Raw genomic sequence first — 21344 nt, 5'->3', positions numbered from 1 at the left:
GAGTAGGCAAGTATGTATATTGAGATTGATCTATCTATCTACACATACACAAGACTGCTGTTAACTGTGATTTATAAATAGCTTGAATGATGTTTGCCAGTAGGTTAAACATCTTCATAGCCGGGCGGAAGTGAACGCAAGGCTGTAGTATTAGGCTCCTCCCAGCTCCGCATCAGCGCCGCCATTGCCACACCTGGCATTCCAGTACCCGTTCCGATGACGTCACCCTATTGCCAGCTGTCACCCACAGCGGGAGCATCGGACATCAACCAGACTCCCCCGCCCCACTGTCAAGTGAGATATCGCGATAGCCTGACAGGAGCTGGTGGGATTTGGCCTTGAGCGAGGTTCAGCCCTAATAGGGGGTAAGTTTGTAAACACGGAGGTGACAGACCCGCCTGTCGCGATAGAACAGGAGCTGCCACAGGATTAGGTGCTGCCATGCCGAGGTGTCCTCTGCCCGTGAGCGCCCGGTAACATGGCGGACCGTGTGCCACCGTAACGCCTGTGTCAGTATGGGAGGCTGGAGGACCCGCAAGGACAGTAGCCCCCACAGCCCAGATACATGTCAGGTAGGACGGATCCATGGCAGCCAGGGAGCTGCATTATACACCACCCAGTGCTGCTGCCATGATGTCTGGTTACCAAGGCAGCAGCATCCTTCTTCTCCAGCACCTCCCTTCCCCGGGCCAGACACACACAGGAGAGCCCCCTGCCCCTGGCATGTTCCCTGGCACGCTTATCAGGGGCACCTTCTCCAGCTTTTGTTCTGGCCATTTACAGCCACCAACCCAACAACAACACTCACCTCCAGTATGCTCGATTTCACTATAAACCATTGCTCCCCTGTACAAGACCCCACTGCCCCCCGGCATGTACCCTGGCACTCCAACAGGGACACCTTATCCAGTTCTTATTCTGGCCATTTCCAGCCACCAACCCAACACTCGCCTACGGTATGCTAGACGTGGCCATCAATAATTCCTGCCCTCCTGCAGCAGGCACGCCACTCACCGGCATATGAGCGACCCCCTGATATGTTCCCTATCACTATAACAGGGACACCTTATCCAGATTGTATTCTGTTTCCAGCTGCCAAGCCAATACTCGCCTATGGTACTGTATGCTAGATTTAGCCATAAATAACTCCTCCCTGCACCAGACACACCACTGACCTACATATGAGTGCCCCCCTTCACTGGGTTACTCCCTGTCACTCCCACAGGGACATCTTATCTTTCATTCAGATCGTTTCCAGGCACCATCCAAGCAGACACCCATGTGTGACCTGCTTATGCAGGATAACTTGATTTGGGTGTAAATAAAGAGCCCCCCTCCACCAGGCACACCATAGAAAAGCCTCCAGCCCTGAATGTTTCCTTTCACTATAACAGGGACACCATATCTAGTTTTCATTATGGCCATTTCCAGACACCAACGTAAACCTCACCTACAGTATATGTGATTTGGCCATTAATAAAATCCCCCTCCACACCAGTCACACCACTGACACATAGGGGTTAGAGCTGCCACTGGGATGTTCCCTGTCACTCCTATAAGGATACCTTATCTAGTTTTTATTATGCCCGTTTCCATCCGCCAACCAAACAGACACTGATGCTTGACCTGCTCATTAAAGAATAACTTTATATGGTTCTAAATAATTCTCCCCCCCACAGCACCGTACACCCCACTGACACACATACGAGTGCCCTCTGGTTTGAATGATCCCTGTTGCTCTAACAGGGACAACTTATGAAGCTTCTATTCTGTCCATTACTAGCCACCAACCCAACACACAGCCATGCATGACCTGCCCGTCATGCTCCATAACTGTATTTGACCATAATGGTTCCCTCTTGTTCTTACATTATAAGTACTGTGTACAATAAATCCTTTTGTTTACTTGGTGCATATCTGACTAATGTGCTGTTATATTTATATTCAACTAAAATGAAGTAATATATATATGTGTGTGTGTTCCTGTTTCTAATCCATAGCTATTGTGCCCTATTGCTTCTCATAGCTTGCTTTATGTGCTTTGCAAATATTTAGATTTGACAATTGAACTATGATTATGTATAACAGCTGTCACAATTGCTTTTTGCTTTTTCTTCCTGGAAATCAATAACTTGATATTGTACATAGTTGATCGCGTGAGTTTTGCTTGTTTACACATCCCAATTATATATGCAGAAAGAGAACTGCTTTATTTAGGGTGCAGTAACCGATCACAACAAATCATCAATTAGCCATGATCACTCTAATAAGTTAGTGAGGGCATATGTTTAGTTGTTATGGTTTGGGTTTTGCATTTTGTTAGTAAATGGCCTATTTTTCTTTTTACTTTAGATCTTGCAGCCTGGCTTTAACTCCAAACAGAGGCATGACATGCACTGTTGTGTACCCCCACCTTGCTGGTGATTGATAGCTCTATAGTCTGGTTTATACTGTGACAAATATTCATCTTTAAACTATTATGTAAGGCTTACATTAAATAAATTCAGTGACTAATTAGAACAACATACAAGAATTCAGGAGTGCGTATTTTCCCTTTCAGACTGCAAATTACTGTAGGGTGTATAATTGTGTTTATAGAAGGTAATTGTGTAAGATTATGTATTAGTAGACCAGTGAGAAGTTCTTTACATGATTTCAGAAGCCAAGACATTAGAAATACATAATAAATAAGTACTTTGTTAACAATTAAATTCTAGTGACACTAGAAGGCCTTCAGATGGGATGTAGTCAGGAAGCCGGTGGTCGAAATGCCGACCGCCGGCTTCCCGACAGTGAAATCTTGGCATGGAACTAATAATAGGCGTCTAAATACCGATGCTTGTCATTAGCCTCACACCAAAATCCCGATGCCCGGCATACCAAACGTAGGTAAACCGGGCATCGGGAGGTGATAGCCGTGCAGGGGGGGGTTAGGACTCCCGGGGGGTATTAGGGTTAGGTAACCCCCTGGAGGGATAGCGTCAGGCACCCCTGGGGGGGAGGTTAGGGTTAGGCACCCCCCCGGGAGGGTTAGGTTTAGGGTGTGGGGAGGGGGGATTAGGTTTAGGCGGTATGCAATCGGGAAGCCGACTGCCTAAATACCGGCAGCCGGCTTCCCGACTGTCATATCCCGGCAAGGGTGAAATTCCGGGCGTCTAGATGTAGACGCCCGGCATTTCCCCGACGCCTGGAGACCGGCGCCCGGCATTCCGATCGTAGTGATGCCGGGCGCCGCGAGCGGACAGCCGCGGGGGGGGGGGGGAAGGGTTAGGTTTAGGGCTCCCGGGGGGGACTTAGGGTGAGGCACCCCCCCGGGAGGGTTAGGGTCAGGCTAAGGGGAGGGAGGGTTAGGGTTAGGCACCCCCCCGGGGGACTTAGGTCTAGGCAGCGGGGAAGGGGGTGTTAGGGTTAGGCACTTAGAGGGGGGATTAGGGTTAGGCACTTGGGGGGGAGGTTAGGGTTAGGCACCCCTAAGGAGGGTTACGTTAGACAATACTTGGGATTTCCAGCGCTGTCGGGCTTCCGCTGCCGGGATCTCTGCTGATGTCGGGCTGCCGCTGCCGGGAATTGAACCGGTATTTCATACCAATTCCGGTTTAGGCACCCCTGGGGGGAGGTTAGGGTTAGGCACCCTTAAGGGAGGGTTAGGAGGGGGGAGAGGGGAGGGTTAGAGGTCTTACTCCTCTTTATCGGGATCTTCATGTGCCGGCCTTCCAGCATCGGTATTTCTGCCGGGCTTAGGTCTCGTTAACCTATGTTTTTTTTTTACAGATGTGTCATCGCACACTGTTGCCTCATTCGCCTCAAACAGCTGCTCCCGTGCGGCTCTGCTTGTGCCGAGCATCTTTTTCACACAAATTTGTGTCTTATGCTGGGGATACACTATACAACATCTGTAAAACATCTGTCTAAATTGGATGGTTGGAATGAAAAGCCTGGTAATGTATGGGAGCAAATGACATTTGACCGTATGCTCACAAACACTGGAAAAAAAAGACAAAAGCAATTGTTCAAATTGGTTAAATTTGTTTGATTTAACTAATTTGTCAGAACGACCATTTATGTCTGTTTTCCAGTGTTTGTGACCATATGGTTGATTGTCATTTGCTCCCATACATTACCAGATTGTCATTCCAACCAGTGAGATTGGACAGATGTCTGACAGATAACTGTATAGTGTATCCCCAGCATTAGTCGCTATGCGATGTGAAAATAAACCCTTAATGAGACTGCAGTGATTCTTTTGATGAGCGACACTTGTACATATGTGCGGATGAGTCTGAATGTGAATACAAAGTGCTAGGATGCAGCGGCCGCAGCTTGTTATCACACCCAGTTGCGTTGTGCTTGTTACAGATTGAGATGTTGTTTTGCTGCATCTGCGTTGCGAATAGGATGCAAATGTCAAGAAAAAGTCGCTACACTACACCGCTCGTCGTGGTTCACTTGTTCCAGGGGGCTTGTGCCGCATGGCGTATTAAGGCAAGGTGTATGAAGGCACATCTGTATTCCTGTATTGTAATCCTCACTGGAGGTGTTCTGTACTTAATTTGTTTTTTGGTATCTTGCTATCTGCATTGGCTGCAATTGTGTCCTGGGAGCAGCTTCATTTTCTTCTGGATGCTACAGAGCCAAGGCTGAAAAACACCAGAAGAAGCTAGAAAGAAAAGGCATTGTATCTACTAAAATTGTTGGAGAATACGTACAAAACAAATTAAAGTTGTGACGCTGGACAGTACACTTCCAGGTGCTCTTTAGTTATCCTATCTGGTCTGGTACAGCCTTGATGGGCCTGATTCAGAGCCGCTCGCACGATGTGTATGCAAATTGCGTAGGCAATGCATTAGCACGCCCAGTATTTCTTAGAGAGTGATCACATAGTGTATGCAGACACCCACCAGCCTGTTTTAAGACGCCAACTTGTGCACGTCATGTCCAGGAAGTGTATGCAACCATCGTTACATCAGATGCTATCGCAGCGCTTGAGGTTGACCATACCCTGCCACAAGCACTGCGAGCACTTCAGTGTAAGAACAGGCCAGGTGACGTGTACTATGATGCGTCTTATAATTATGCACACCTCTAAAATGCCGTTGAGATGCTCAGGCACGCCTGCGTTTGCACCTCCACCCCCCCCCCGTTTTTAATGGCAAGCCCCTGTCACCACCTACAAACTGCTTCCCCTGTCACTCACTCTGCTGGGCTGTCTATGCGCAGCGAGCGAATGAATTGTGAACTATCGCTAAGGTATGCACACGCGCACAATGCATACACACTGCATACCATCGATAGCAGCGAGAGTATGCATCTTAGCGAGCCGGTCTGAATCAGGCCCTCTGTGTAATCCTCTGCACTTAGAGAACACTAAAAAAATTACATTAGGAGCATATGTGCAGTTGATGAGAGGTCATCCACTGCGGCTGCAGGAATACTTGTTCACTATCTTTATAGAAGGTGGTATTTCACTGTAAGCACTGACTGCAGCCACAGCACAATGAAAAGTGTGTAGGCATTGGGGTCATTGATCCTGAGGCCAGTGCACCTCCGCTGTTCTCAGTTAATTTACTATCCACAGTGTCTGGAATGCTGCATGCTGTAGTTTCCAGTGTAGTTGATATTAATGCACGTGTGAACAAGGAAAATGCACATTGACCTCATTGATCTCAATACGTATTCTATTATTGGTGCTCTTGTGGTCAATGAAGTCAAATTGTCCTGCTTACACAGTGCTCTTCAAGCACTAATGGGGGGTATCCAATTAGCAGCGATAACGATATATTTTCGGACCATTCGCCCGAATTTCCTGCCTATCACATATTTGCGCTCTCCCGGTTATCGTGTAGTCCTATTGCAAAACTGGAGATAACTAAATTGCACGATAATTTTTGCATGGATGACCGGCGATAAGAACAGGTGAAAATGGGGAAATCAGCCAGAACACCAAAACAAGCTAAACTCAGGTAGGGTAGTGGTATAGAGGTATGTTAGTGGCCATAATCCCAGGGTCTGGGGTTCTTAACTTGTGTCAAATGGCTGTTACAGTATATGTATTTTTCTCTAACAGTGAAAAAATGATAGAAAGCAATATTTTTTTGGGCCAAAATAAATGCAGTAGTTAAATTAGGGGTACATTAAAATGGGTGTAAGTATATTTTTGTGTCATTATAGGGCATTTTTTTAAAATGTTAAAAATACACCTTGCAATGTTTAAAACACCTGTCCCATCCATACAGCCCCCATATACCTGTCCCAAAAATGGCATGTCATTATTGGCCAAATGAAGCTAATTAAAAAAAATATATATTTTTGCCTTATTAGTCATTAAGGATTGTGTCCCAGTGGTTCTGCACCAAGTCCTGACATTTTTAGAATAAAATAGGGATTTGGGAAAACTGATCACCTTGCTCAGATGTGGTGAAAAGAAATTTGCAATAATTCCTATACCAGTTTTCGCATATGTAAAAACCACGGCTAATGGGATAGCCCGATATCCATTTTTAGAGAAACGTTTTCACCGGTGAAATCTTTTCAGAGAAAAATGGATTATCGGGGCTAATTGGATACAGGGGCGTATCTACCCATTGGCCAGGATGGCACTCGCCAGGGGCGCCGACCAAAGGGGGGGGCGCCGCCCGGCAGTGCCACCAGTAGCCAAGGGGTGGACAAGTCCCCCGGCCCCACAAGTGTAGGGTAGATAGCGGTCTGCCCTACACCGTTTACAAACACACATCCGCCAGCGGCGTCTGTGTGTTTGTAATAGCCAGCTAATGAGAGTCATACAGACTCTCATTTGCTGCTGCGTCATCCGCGGAGGGAGCGGGCTGGAGCTCACTAATGAGCTCCGTGTGCCGGCTCCCCCTGCAGCATGTGATGGGAGAGACGTCATACGTCATGACGTCTCTCCCATGCAGGAGAAGAGCGGCCGGGACTCAGGGCCTGATTGAGAGCCGCTCGTAAGCGGCCGCTCGTTCGCTCCGAGCGATGTTCGCACATCTGCGCATGCGTATGGGTCGTAACAGGGGAAGGTGCTTGAAAACGGGGAGTGGATATCTGAACGCAGGCGTGCCAAACGGTTAAGGGTGTGCATAATTAACAAAGCAGCGTCATCGACCACGTCACTTGGTTGTTTCTTAGCCTGAACTGTTCGCATGATTGCGGTAGGAAAATCCTACCACAAGCACTGCGAGCAGTTCAGACGCCTTTCGATGTACTCGATTAATCAAATAAATAGCGGAGATGACGTAGGATGCGAGCGGCCAGGGGGCGTCTTTACAAAATAGCGAGCGCATGTTTCGTTCACTCGCTCAGACATAGAGGCGTCAAAAGACCGCAAAGAGCAAGCGCTCAATTTAAATAGCCGTCCCCTTTTTCTGAACGAGCGAGCGCAAATAGCGTCCGACTCTGAATCAGGCCCTCAGAGCGGACAGCGGTGGTCGCTTCAGGAGCGGGTAAGTTTAATTTTTTTTGTTCTTTGTGTGTGTAAGCCTGGCACTACAGGGGGGGGCACTGAAATAGGGGGTGCCCACTACTGGGGGGCACTGTATAGGAGTGGCCACTACTGGGGGCAATTTATGGGGGTGGCCACTACTGGGGGCACTGTATAGGGGGCGCTACTACTGGGGGCAATTTAGGGGGGGTGGCCACTACTGGGGGCACTGTATAGGGGGGACTACTACTGGGGACACTGTATAGGGGGGACTACTACTGGGAGCACTGTATAGGGGGGACTACTACTGGGAGCACTGTATAGGGGGGACTACTACTGGGAGCACTGTATAGGGGGGGTCTACTACTGGGGGACACTGTATGGGGGGACTACTCCTGGGGGCACTGTATAGGGGGGGCTACTCATGGGGGCACTGTATAGGGGGCTACTACTGGGGGCACTGTATAGGGGGGGCCACTACTGGGGGCAGTGCAGCATAGGGAGGATTACTACTGGGGGATTACTATTGGGGGCACTGCATAGGGAGGGGGGGCGCCAGTCCATTACATTGCCAGGGGCACTTGGATCACTAGATACACCCCTGATTGGATAACCCCCAATACGTATATAAAGCCAAACCGCTATGGACTTTTGTGTTCTTTTAACCGCGCTCTAAGATACAGTACATATGCAGCCCATGCTTTGAAATACTTTGACAGAACTTGGAAACAAGCATTCCTGCCTCCATCTTTGCTATGTGTGTTAAGACACATGCATTTATTACTGTTAAAAATACACAAAAATACATACTTTTTGTTCACCACTTTAAAATGGCTTCAGAGCAAGGGCTTCAGCAGGAGGACCATTGGGTTATCTCATGTCAAGTGGCCCAGGGGTCCTCACCTGGCCATCACCAATTTTGATAGAAAGTTACAACAAGGTTGTCATATACGTCAGACTAACTTTGGGAAATTTTAGTTTACAATATTCAATAGTAGCAAAACTATGGCCCTCAAATGGGTGCAACTGTCACCGTCTCCACAGTGCATCATCAGATGGGGACGGGCTTCAAAATGGGTCCACTTGACATCGAATGACCTCATTAGCCGAAGACAGGGACTTTGCTGCCTCTTACTCATTGCCCCACCCCCCATTACTCATTGAGCACAAGGAAAAACGCCTGCACAAAGGTGAGTCGTTTTGCAGTAATGTCTTTCAACATGCACTTCTAAAATGAGATAAGGGCATAGTATTCCCAGGATGTCCAGGAGGCTACCAAGTTAGGGGGAGAGCTAACTGACTACCTCGCCTCCTCATCTCCAGGAAGTAAGGTAGGGACATAGGGCCTGATTCAGCAAGGAATGCAGTTGCTTATATTCACGCAATTGGTCGATTAATTCGCACTGCGCTTGCATATGCATGGCAGAGCGCGAACTGGCAACTAGCAAAAGGAATTGCGTTTGCAGAAGCTACGCAGACCCACGGCACAGTTATTGACAGTAAGTGCCGTTTGTGGGTGGTGACGGGGGGGGGAGGGTGGTCGGACGACGCAGGCGTGCCAGTGGGTTTCAACGGTGTTGCAGGGGCATGCACAAATTATCCACTGCGATACCAGATGCCGCCTGAGGTGTCATAGCGTGCGCATGAGTGAGCAATTCCTGAGTATGGTCTGGGCTTCTCTAACTGTCCGATGTTACCGATTGTAAAAGGCAATGTATCTGCTAAAATTGTGGGAGAATACGTACAAAACAAATTAAAGTTGTGACGCTGGACAGTACATTTCCAGGTGCTCTTTAGTTATTCTACCTGTCTGGCCTGGTAAGGCCTTAATCCACTTATAACTTGTGGACTCTGGGCCTGATTCAGAGCCGCTCACTAGATGCGATCACTCGCACGATGTGTATGCAAATTGCGTAGGCAGTGCAATCGCACAGCAATGCATTAGCACGCCCAGTATTTTTTACAGAGCGATCACATAGTGTATGCAGACACCCACCAGCCTGTTCTTAGACGCCCACTTGTGCTCGTCATGTCCAGGAAGTGTATGCAACCATCGGTACATCGGATGCTATCGCAGCGCTTGAGGTTGACCATACCATGCCGCAAGCACTGCGAGCACTTCGGTGTATAAACAAGCCAGGTGACGTGTACTATGATGCTGTCTTATAATTATGTACACCTCTAAAACGCAGTTGAGATGCTCAGGCACGCCTGCGTTTGCACCTCCACTCCCCCTTTGTACCAAAGGGGGCGAGCTGTCGATGTTGAGTGACAGCTCGCCCCGTTTGGTGGGCGGACCGGGGGGGTGGCTGCCCAAACGGAGGCGTTCCTGAGGGAACGCTTGCCCTTTGGGGGCGGCCCCACTGACATCACGAGTGATGTCAGTGGAGAGCTTCCGGCTCTGTTAGAGCTGAAAGCTCTCTGGGGCTTGCGATGAACGAGACCCTACCACAAGTGTCTCGTCGCAAGCCCGATGATCGCGATTGTCTTGACCATCGTGACCATCATCATGACCGCTCGCTATAGCTGTGGGTGGTCACCCACAGCTATGTGAGCGGCCAGGAGGCCGCTCCAAAAAAACCCAAAACGCCCTGATTCAGAGCGAGCGCTCTTTCAGAGCATCCGGCTCTGAATCAGGCCCTAACTACAAAGTCATTTACAGTCTTCCCTCCAGATCTTCCTCCTATCTGTCTGTGATGTATTATTACCATATGACGTCTCTGTGGCTCTGTTACATCAGAAGTGGTGCTAGTTGGATCATAGCTGAGAAGATGTTGCACTACTCTTTAAACATTAGATGATATGGTGTCCGATCCGGCCAACATATTGTCCACATCGGCCAGTGTGTACCCACTATGAGCTCCCCTGCGCGCCCCTGTGGGGTAGTTAATCGCATCAACAGATCGAGTCTACATGCAGCTCAATCTGTCAATTTGATGAACGACCCCATGCATTTGGATGCGGCTGGTGAACTACATATCGTGCGGGCGTTCACCAGATCGTTCGGTGTGTCGTTCGTCACATTGCGGGTTGGCTGGGTACACACGTCGTCTAATGTGTACCCAGCTTAACACTGTTAGCTCAGGGGCTCAATGTACGTTTGTACTTGGAGACCATTGTATCAAAACATAGGGGTTTTTTTACATCTGCAAGTGGTTTTCATATATATGTATCCAACAATAACCCGGCACTCTCCTGTGTAGTCCACTCTCTGCATGCACGTGTTGCGATAACATAGACCAAGTAAATGTAGGGAAAAAATATCCAATCTACACGGCACTGCAGTTGCTCACTCGTATATTAAATATACAGCAGCATCATTGGGACGTTTTAGGGACTTGCAGGACCGTCTTCACGCAGCTGGCAATATACAAATGACAAACAGACATAAGAAAAAGTCTCACCTTCTATCCCCCTCACCATGTGTAGACACACGCCAGACCCGGAGCTTGGAGATGCGCCACTGTCCTCAGGGCGCAGCTCAATGACGGAGGCACTGTGCGTCGTGCGGTTGCTAAGCAACCTGATGCTGTCTCGCGCTCCTTGACCGGGAAACATAAATAAACAGTAGTAATGTACTTTTAGCTGCGGCTCTACTATAATGTACGTACTCATTGGGGTGCTATTTATTAGTACTATAAAGGGGTTGTAGTGGTTATGCCGGTGCACGGGATGCTAGCCGTCGATATAAACGCTGGAATCCTGCCGCCCCCGGTAAAATGCCGACTTCTCTATCCCAAAGGGGAGCAGGATACCGGCATCGGCATCTCGACCGCCGGAATCCCGAACGATGGATCTGGGTAAGTATGCGCGGTTAGCCCAGGGAAGGTGGATTTAGGTTTAGGGACCACCGGGGGGATATTAGGGCTAGCCCCCCCCCACGGGGAGGGTTGGGGATAGGCACCACCGGGGGGGAGGTTAGGGTTAGGCACCGCTAAGGGAGGGTTAGGTTAGGGAGAGCGTTAGGTTACTTATCACTGCCGTCGTGATTCTCCACCTTCGAGCTTGCAGTGTCGGGATTTGGACTGGCTAGTCAGCCGCCGGTATTTCATACCCAACCCCTATAAAGAGGCTAACATATATCGATCTAGGCAGACTATAGGAGCAGCATCCGTTGCAAATAGATGTGAGAACTAGTATGTGATCGTATTCAGAACCATATGGAACATGTAAAAGGGCTCATTATGGAGGAAATTTCAAGAATGGCTTAATGCTGAAAAAAACCCCAGTAAAGGGCTATTCTCCTCCAATGGCCGAAGTATATGTAAATTATAAATGAGATATAGATCAGATATAAATAAACTATATAGCCAAAATTAAAACGCATTCAAATTAATCCGTTCATTGAGTCCTCTTGGATGCAGCGTATCCAATCTATAAAAACATCGCAATTCTAATTTAACAAGTTTTGCGTTTCTATCCTCATCTCTGGCTAATATTGGTACAGTACCTGATCTATTATTTGATTTTAACATAGATAGTGAATGATTTTTCTCCTTAAAGTGCCGAGCAACCGACTGCTTGATATCTTTTCATGTGTGGGGTTGCTTCTCAGCCAAGGGAGTGGGCTCACTCACAATTTTGCCTAAGAACACAGCCATGAATAAAGAATGGTACCAAAACATCCTCCAAGAGCAACTTCTCCCAACCATCCAAGAACAGTTTGGTGATGAACAATGCCTTTTCCAGCATGAAGGCAAAAGTGATAACTAAGTGACTCGGGGAACAAAACATCGAAATTTTGAGTCCATGGCCAGGAAACTCCCCAGACCTTAACCCCATTGAGAACTTGTGGTCAATTCTCAAGAGGCGGGTGGACAAACTCCAAGCATTGATTAGGCAAGAATGGGCGGCCATCAGTCAGTATGTGGCCCAGAAGTTGATTGACAGCATGCCAGGGTGAATTGCCGAAGTCTTGAAAATATTGACTCTTTGCATAAACTTAATGTAATTGATAATAAAAGCTTTTGACACTTATGAAATGCTTATAATTTTACTTCACTATACCATAGTAACATCTGACAAAAATGCCTAAAAACACTAAAGCAGCAAACTTTTGGCCATGTCCCTCTCCTCTCCTCTTTATTCCATCATAACAACCTAGTCAGGTGCTTAGAGTCAATGTATCAACCGCTCAAATGCGGTCTTCTTCAGGACATCACCAAAGTGAAAGACACAGACAAACCCTACCTGGCCTCCTGCTAGCGTCCCCTTCATATACCACCTGCCAATTACCAATAGTTTAAGCTCCGCTATACATATAGTGATTCTCTGTGTGACGCATGGGACATTTGCATTCATCCTAATGTGTGAACTGTTTCTGTAAAACTTCTTAAATACTTTATAGGAAATATACACCAGAAGAAATTTCACTACAGTAAACCATTCCTTGTGGAATTTTTGCAAAACTCTGCTTGGTGTATGCTGAGTCAAACTAAGTATATTGCAAATTGATGGATCTTTTTTTTTTTTTTTTTTTTTTTCATGCTGGTAACAGATAAAAATGGTGATTCTTATGAAGCCGATAGGAAGTTGGCTGGGACCCTAGTTTATGAGCTGGTGGTTGCACAATCCTTGTTTCTAGCAAAGTATTTTTATTTATTTTTATATGGGTTGACAATTTTGAAATGTTCACTTGTGTGTGTTATTTGAGTAAATACTGTGCCAGTGGGGTAGTCTGCGTATGCAGAGACAGAATACTACAGACAGGCGGTTTATTAATATTCATCAGTATTTGGTCGGTGTTTCCCGTACAGCATGTGAAGCGCTATAGCACATACCTCACTATCTCAAAAGTGAAAAAGTTTAGGGAGTTTTTAAAACTTCGTCCTGGGGACAGAACTGAAACTTCTATCTCCATTGCAGAAGCTGTCATTTTTCTGAATACCATTCACTTGGCTACACTTTGCAATCGGCACTTTTTCATGTGGGAGCTTTAAAATTCTTTTCAACCTTGTTCACTTTTTTAGTTGGTTTCTGGTGCATCATATGAATAGCAGAAATGCCTAGTCTATACTGATGAGCAAACAGGGTGAAACACTCTGGCATTATAGGTAGGAGCACAACCTTTTTAGTGTTGCCGAAATGAAAACATCATCCTATTCCATATATGGGACCAATTTTGCACATTCACTTTTTTATTTTGTGGAAAAGTTTTTTTGTTTTGTTTTGTTTTTTTATCCTCATGTTTCAAAAATATAGTAAAAAAAAAAGTATTAAACAAACAAATGACACAAAGTATAAGGACAGTCTAGATGTCTCTTCATTGGATGTGGTATGAAAGTTCAGCATTTCGGCCATGCGGTTTCCCTGCCAGAATGTCGGCATTCGACCATGCGGTGTATCATAGGGGTCTTAACTAACCTTAATTGCAAATTCAAGACAAAAATATAATATTTATACTCTTCGCGCCCTCACGGCAGCTTGGGTTAGGTATCCTAAGGAGAGGGTATCTATCCTCTCCAATGCTAATATACAAAGAAACCCAATGGATAAGATACCCCAACTTAGCGCCCGTAACAAGTATACATTCAAGATACTTAGCTTTTGTAAATCATATGAAATCTTATTCCTGGTGATTCTTTACGGTGGTGTTATAATCAACACATAAATATGGTAACATGTAAGAAAAAAGAAATAAAAAAATCTAGTGTAGATTGTAATATATTGGATACTTTGCAATAGTTTCTCATTAGCAAAGCAAACCATAAGTTTCATATAAGAAAATCTGTTTTACTCTCTAGTGCACATAATAAAAGCACATTTATTAAAAAAAAAAAAAAGAAACATAAATAAAAATCCAATACAACAAAGGAAAACACTCAAAAAGCAATGAGCCTACCTTAAACACAATACAAAATGTATAATCCTTCACAGGTGAAGTTGGCCTCCTACCAGAATCCAAAGAGACATATGCGTGAAATAACTGGTAAAGATGTTCAATGCCCGGGCCGCAACCACAGCTATCAGCCCACAATGGTCCCACACTGGTTCTGGTCAGGTCCTGTGAAGTTACCTCCTCTGCCAACGCGTTTTGACTCTTTTGTCTTTCTCAAGGCAATGAGGATGCATAACCACTAGTCTACCTATATACCCTCTCAATTAGAAACTGGATACCTGGGAGGAGCCATCATCATTACAATAGGTGTTATCCCCACCATTAAACACATAATCATAATATCAACCAGTCAAAACAAGATATATTATATATATTACAGTCCTAAAAAATTCACCAGAATCTTAAAAATAAAAAAAGGAGAGAATAATAAAGTCTGCTCCGTGAAACCGGAAGTGACTGCGCAATGGACTTCCGGTTAGGTATGTAAACAAATGCACGTGTTCCTGTAATACATTCATTCTTCTAATCCATCCGGTTAGAAAAAGGCCACTGAAGATAAAGCAGTAGCCATCAAAGTCCTTCCAGATAAGCGTCCCTGCCATATTATTATAGCGCTCCCTTCAATCCAGGATACCGGAAGTCCGCGGCCGCATAGCGCATATGCTTCTGGGATTTGTAGTCCAACTGCCGTATTGTTTGATACCGGAAGTCACATTGCCGGAATCAACTTCTTGTCCATCCCTAAGGAGCCTGGGATCCGGAGTTTAAAGTCCATGTACGATGTTAGAATATTATATCTGTCATAGAAGTCAAAATAAATAGTTAAGAAAACTAACTAACCATTCACTAGATATATAATCATAAAACTTCAATAAAGTGCATATTTTCAAGTATACAATCATAAAACCTCAATAAAGTGCATATTATTCTTAAAATGTACATTCAGATAAAAAATAATTACTCATAAATTACAGAATCCCTAAAATCATTCTAAAAACCACTTGAGCTCAAAATCTTTATTAATCCCTTTAGGCTGCAGGGTCTTGAGAGAATATATATAATTCATCTCAGTTTTTACTAATAATTGTGTGAGGTTATTGTTCCTCCAATTAACCCTTACTTGTTTGAGAGCCCCAAATTCTTTAATCTCACATATATTCTTATGTACATCCATGAAATGTGACGACAGAGCATGGGTCTCAAGACCTTTTTTAATATTGTGAAGGTGTTCCGCTAGCCTTATTTTTAAGGGTCTTGAGGTTCTCCCAATATAGTGTTTATTGCAACTACATCCAATATAATAAATCACATTTTTTGAGTTGCATGTGACAAAATCTTCGATTTTTTTTTTTCTCAATCCCATTTATTATTACTGTAACACATTTCCTATCCCCATGAACTGCTCTACACATCACACAACTCCCACATCTCTGGAAGCCTTTCGTCAAAACTCTTCCATTGATTTTGGGCGGAGAAAGAGCACTTTTGATAATTCTATCTTTAATATTTTTTGCTCTTCTATAAATAAATTTAGGTCTGTCTGGAAGAAAAGGTTGTAAGACTTGATCTGCTTTTAAAATCGACCAGTGTCCCCTTATAATACGCTCAATTTGTTTATATTGTGTATTATAATCAGTAATAAATGCTAACTTGAATCCTTCATCCGCATCTGGGATTTTCTTTTCCTGAGTCAATAGTACATCTCTATCGAGCTCTAAACATTTATCCATAACCGACTGTACTTTCTCTTTCCTATAGCCACTGTTCCTAAATTTTTGAATCATGTTACTGGCTTGTTCCTTAAAGACCTTGTTGTCTGTACAATTCCTCTCAAGGCTCTGCAGTTGACTATTAGGAATAGAATCCAGCCAATTCATGTGGTGACAGCTCGTAGCATCAAGAAAGGTCCCTGAGTCCGTGGGTTTTATAAAATTCTGTGTCATCAATTGACCTTCCTGCACATATATGGTTAAATCTAAAAAATTTATCATAGAGTCACTGATATTAAAAGATAATTTAATGTTAAAACTATTCTCATTTAAATATGCACAAAATTCATCCAAGGTGTCTCGACCACCTCTCCAAATGAAAACAATATCTTCTATATACCGTGCCCATGTCACCAGATTCGCCCCATATGTGGTATTGTTCCATACATGACGTTTCTCCCACATACCCATAAAAATATTAGCATAACTTGGGGTGAATCTGGTGCCCGTGGCGGTTCCGACTTTTTTTGTAGATAAAAACTATCTTTAAAATGAAAATAATTATTCTCTAAAATAAACAAAATGCCTTTCAATAAAAATTCTCTTAAAACTTCTGTATAATTGCTTTCTTCAAGGAACAGAGATATTGCTTCTAGACCTAATTCATGTTGAATAATTGTATACAGGGAACAGACGTCAGGAGTGATCAATAAAAAGTCTTCCTCCCATTTAATTTTTTTTCATAAATTTAAAACATCACGAGTGTCTTTAAGATGGGATTTACTCTTTAAAGCCAACGGCTGTAAAAAATGGTCTAAAAATTCAGAGAGATTTGCAGTAACTGAGTTTACGCCTGAAACGATCGGTCTCCCAGGAGGGTTCTTTGGGTCTTTATGGACCTTAGGCAAAATATACAGCACTGGTATTGCCGGTTCATTATTAATAATACATTTTGATTCTATTTCCATTATTGCTAATTTTGCCACATATTCCTTAACAAGTATTATTAAATTCGTTAAAATTCTTTTTGTAGGATTGCCTCTCAACTTCTTATAAGAAATTGTATCTTTTAACTATTATGAAAATAAGATATTTAGACAGTTAAAAGATACAATTACTTATAAGAAGTTGAGAGGCAATCCTACAAAAAGAATTTTAACGAATTTAATAATACTTGTTAAGGAATATGTGGCAAAATTAGCAATAACGGAAATAGAAAATTTATTATTAATAATGAACCGGCAATACCAGTGCTGTATATTTTGCCTAAAGTCCATAAAGACCCAAAGAACCCTCCTGGGAGACCGATCGTTTCAGGCGTAAACTCAGTTACTGCAAATCTCTCTGAATTTTTAGACCATTTTTTACAGCCGTTGGCTTTAAAGAGTAAATCCCATCTTAAAGACACTCGTGATGTTTTAAATTTATTAAAAAAAATTAAATGGGAGGAACACTTTTTATTGATCACTCCTGACATCTGTTCCCTGTATACAATTAATCAACATGAATTAGGTCTAGAAGCAATATCTCTGTTCCTTGAAGAAAGCAATTATACAGAAGTTTTAAGAGAATTTTTATTGAAAGGCATTTTGTTTATTTTTATCTACAAAAAGTCGGAACCGCCACGGGCACCAGATTCGCCCCAAGTTATGCTAATATTTTTATGGGTATGTGGGAGACACGTCATGTTTGGAACAATACCACATATGGGGCGAATCTGGTGACATGGGCACGGTATATAGACGATATTGTTTTCATTTGGAGAGGTGGTCGAGACACCTTGGATGAATTTTGTGCATATTTAAATGAGAATAGTTTTAACATTAAATTATCTTTTAATATCAGTGACTCTATGATAATTTTTTTAGATTTAACCGTATATGTGCAGGAAGGTCAATTGATGACACAGAATTTTATAAAACCCACGGACTCAGGGACCTTTCTTGATGCTGCGAGCTGTCACCACATGAATTGGCTGGATTCTATTCCTAATAGTCAACTGCAGAGACTTGAGAGGAATTGTACAGACAACAAGGTCTTTAAGGAACAAGCCAGTAACATGATTCCAAAATTTAGGAACAGTGGCTATAGGAAAGAGAAAGTACAGTCGGTTATGGATAAATGTTTAGAGCTCGATAGAGATGTACTATTGACTCAGGAAAAGAAAATCCCAGATGCGGATGAAGGATTCAAGTTAGCATTTATTACTGATTATAATACACAATATAAACAAATTGAGCGTATTATAAGGGGACACTGGTCGATTTTAAAAGCAGATCAAGTCTTACAACCTTTTCTTCCAGACAGACCTAAATTTATTTATAGAAGAGCAAAGAATATTAAAGATAGAATTATCAAAAGTGCTCTTTCTCCACTCAAAATCAATGGAAGAGTTTTGACGAAAGGGTTCCAGAGATGTGGGAGTTGTGTGATGTGTAGAGCAGTTCATGGGGATAGGAAATGTGTTACAGTAATAATAAATGGGATTGAGAAAAAAAAAATGGAAGATTTTGTCACATGCAACTCAAAAAATTTGATTTATTATATTGGATGTAGTAGCAATAAACACTATATTGGGAGAACCTCAAGACCCTTAAAAATAAGGCTAGCGGAACACCTTTGCAATATTAAAAAAGGTCTTGAGACCCATGCTCTGTCGTCACATTTCAGGGATGTACATAATAAGAATATATGTGAGATTAAAGAATTTGGGGCTCTTAAACAAGTAAGTGTTAATTGGAGGAACAATAACCTCACACAAGTATTAGCAAAAACTGAGATGAATTATATATATTCTCTCAAGACCCTGCAGCCTAAAGGGATTAATAAAGACTTTCAGCTCAAGTGGTTTTAGATTGATATTAGGGATTCTGTAATTTATGAGTAATTATTTTTTATCTGAATATACATTTTAAGAATAATATGCACTTTATTGAGGTTTTATGATTGTATACTTGAAAATATGCACTTTATTGAAGTTTTATGATTATATATCTAGTGAATGGTTAGTTAGTTTTCTTAACTATTTATTTTGACTTCTATGACAGATATAATATTCTAACATCGTACATGGACTTTAAACTCCGGATCCCAGGCTCCTTAGGGATGGACAAGAAGTTGATTCCGGCAATGTGACTTCCGGTATCAAACAATACGGCAGTTGGACTACAAATCCCAGAAGCATATGCGCTATGCGGCCGCGGACTTCCGGTATCGTGGATTGAAGGGAGCGCTATAATAATATGGCAGGGACGCTTATCTGGAAGGACTTTGATGAGCTGATGGCTGCTGCTTTATCTTCAGTGGCCTTTTTCTAACCGGATGGATTAGAAGAAGGAATGTATTACAGGAACACGTGCATTTGTTTACATACCTAACCGGAAGTCCATTGCGCGGTCACTTCCGATTTCACGGAGCGGACTTTATTATTCTCTCCTTTTTTTATTTTTAAGATTCTGGTGAATTTTTTAGGATTGTAATATATAATATATCTTGTTTTGACTGGTTGATATTATGATTATGTGTTTACTGGTGGGGATAACACCTATTGTAATGATGATGCCTCCTCCCAGGTATCCAGTTTCTAATTGAGAGGGGTATATAGGTAGACTAGTGGTTATGCATCCTCATTGCCTTGAGAAAGACAAAAGACTCGAAATGAGTTGGCAGAGGAGGTAACTTCACAGGACCTGACCAGAACCAGTGTGGGACCATTGTGGGCTGATAGCTGTGGTTGCGGCCCGGGCATTGAACATCTTTGCCAGTTATTTCACACATATGTCTCTTTGGATTCTGGTAGGAGGCCAACTTCACCTGTGAAGGATTATACATTTTGTATTGTGTTTAAGGTAGGCTCATTGCTTTTTGAGTGTTTTCCTTTGTTGTATTGGATTTTTATTTATGTTTCTTTTTTTTTTGTTTTAATAAATGTGCTTTTATTATGTGCACTAGAGAGTAAAACAGATTTTCTTATATGATACTTATTGTTTGCTTTGCTAATGAGAAACTATTGCAAAGTATCCAATATATTACAATCTACACTAGATTTTTTTATTTCTTTTTTCTTACATGTTACCATATTTATGTGTTGATTATAACACCACCGTAAAGAATCACCAGGAATAAGATTTCATATGAATTACAAAAGCTAAGTATCTTGAATGTATACTTGTTACGGGCGCTAAGGTGGGGAATCTTATCCATTGGGTTTCTTTGTAACCCTAATTGCAACCTAACCCTAAAATCATAAAAAATAGATTATCGACATTCTGTCTTTGTCCACATTGTGGATGTTAACATGTTGAATGTCGAACTACCGTCCATGTAGATATTCTAAATATATACCCCTTCACTCTACTTTTTAATTTTAAGACTTATATTAAGCAATATTTTAAGACCAATCTGGGAGGGAGAGAGAACAGAGAGAGAGAACAGGGTGCCTGATTCAGACCCGGTCGCAAGCGATGTGCGCTCGCAACCGGGTCGATGGTGGGCCAGTGCGCATGCGCACGGCGGAGCCAGCTCCGTCATGCGCATGCGCGAGACCCAGATAGTGACGGGCACTCTGTCTCTCCGGGTCTGGCAACAAAGGGGGCGTGCTGTCGATGTTGAGTGACAGCACGCCCCCTTTGGTGGGCGGGTCGGGGGAGTGGCTGCCCAAACGGAGGCGTTCCCATGTGAACGCCTCCATTTGGGGGCGGCCCCACTGACATCACGAGTGATGTCAGTGGGAGAGATTTTGGCTCTGTTAGAGCCGAAATCTCTCTGGGGCTTGCGGCAACGAGACCCTACCACAAGGGTCTCATCGCAAGCCCGATGGTCGCGATGGTCTTGACCATCGTGACCATCTTCCTGGCCGCTCGCTATAGCTGTGGGTGGTCACCCACAGCTATGCGAGCGGCCAGGAGGCCATTCTAAAAAAACAATAGCCCGGCCCTGATTCAGAGCGAGCACTCTATCAGAGCGACAGGCTCTGAATCAGGGTCAGAAAGAGAGTGAGTGGTGGGGTAGAGAGCTGAGCAAGAGCTGGGAGAGAGAGTGGGGGATACAGAGAAAACTGGGATGGAGAATGGGGAGAAATGAGAGCAAGAGTGGAAGAGAGCTGGAAGGAAGCGGGGGAGAGATGAGAACTGGGTGGGGGAGTGAGATGAGCAAGAGCTGGGAGGGTGTCGCAGGGAGAGAGAACTGGGAGGGAGAGTTGTTGGTAGAAGTAAAGATGGGGGAGGGAGATTTGGGAGGGTGAGAGGAAGAGGATTAGAGAGACTGTTGGGTGGATGAGGAAAAGATGGAGAGAGGGAGATCTAAAGCTGGGTACACAGCGGGAGCGGGCATAATGCGTACACACTGGACGATTTGAACGATCATTCGTTCC

General features: G+C 43.8%; 1 protein-coding gene across 5 annotated transcripts in view; it reads left to right on the top strand.

The window, feature by feature from the left end:
• Positions 1–258: 258 nt before the first annotated feature.
• Positions 259–21344, top strand: part of ATF2 (activating transcription factor 2) — a 118364-nt gene continuing 97278 nt past the window's right edge. For 3 of the 5 annotated variants that reach the window (XM_088473347.1, XM_088473517.1, XM_088473444.1), the window contains exon 1: positions 372–572. The gene's annotated coding sequence lies outside the window, so the exon portion shown is untranslated. The other 2 variants (XM_088473587.1, XM_088473358.1) reach the window with 1 other exon arrangement.

Source organism: Taudactylus pleione, unplaced genomic scaffold, assembly GCF_031769625.1.
Source record: "Taudactylus pleione unplaced genomic scaffold, aTauple2 ptg000004l, whole genome shotgun sequence".
Lineage (NCBI taxonomy): Eukaryota > Metazoa > Chordata > Amphibia > Anura > Myobatrachidae > Taudactylus > Taudactylus pleione.
Note: the sequence above shows the minus strand (reverse complement) of the source record. Positions and strands in the feature narration are given on the sequence as shown.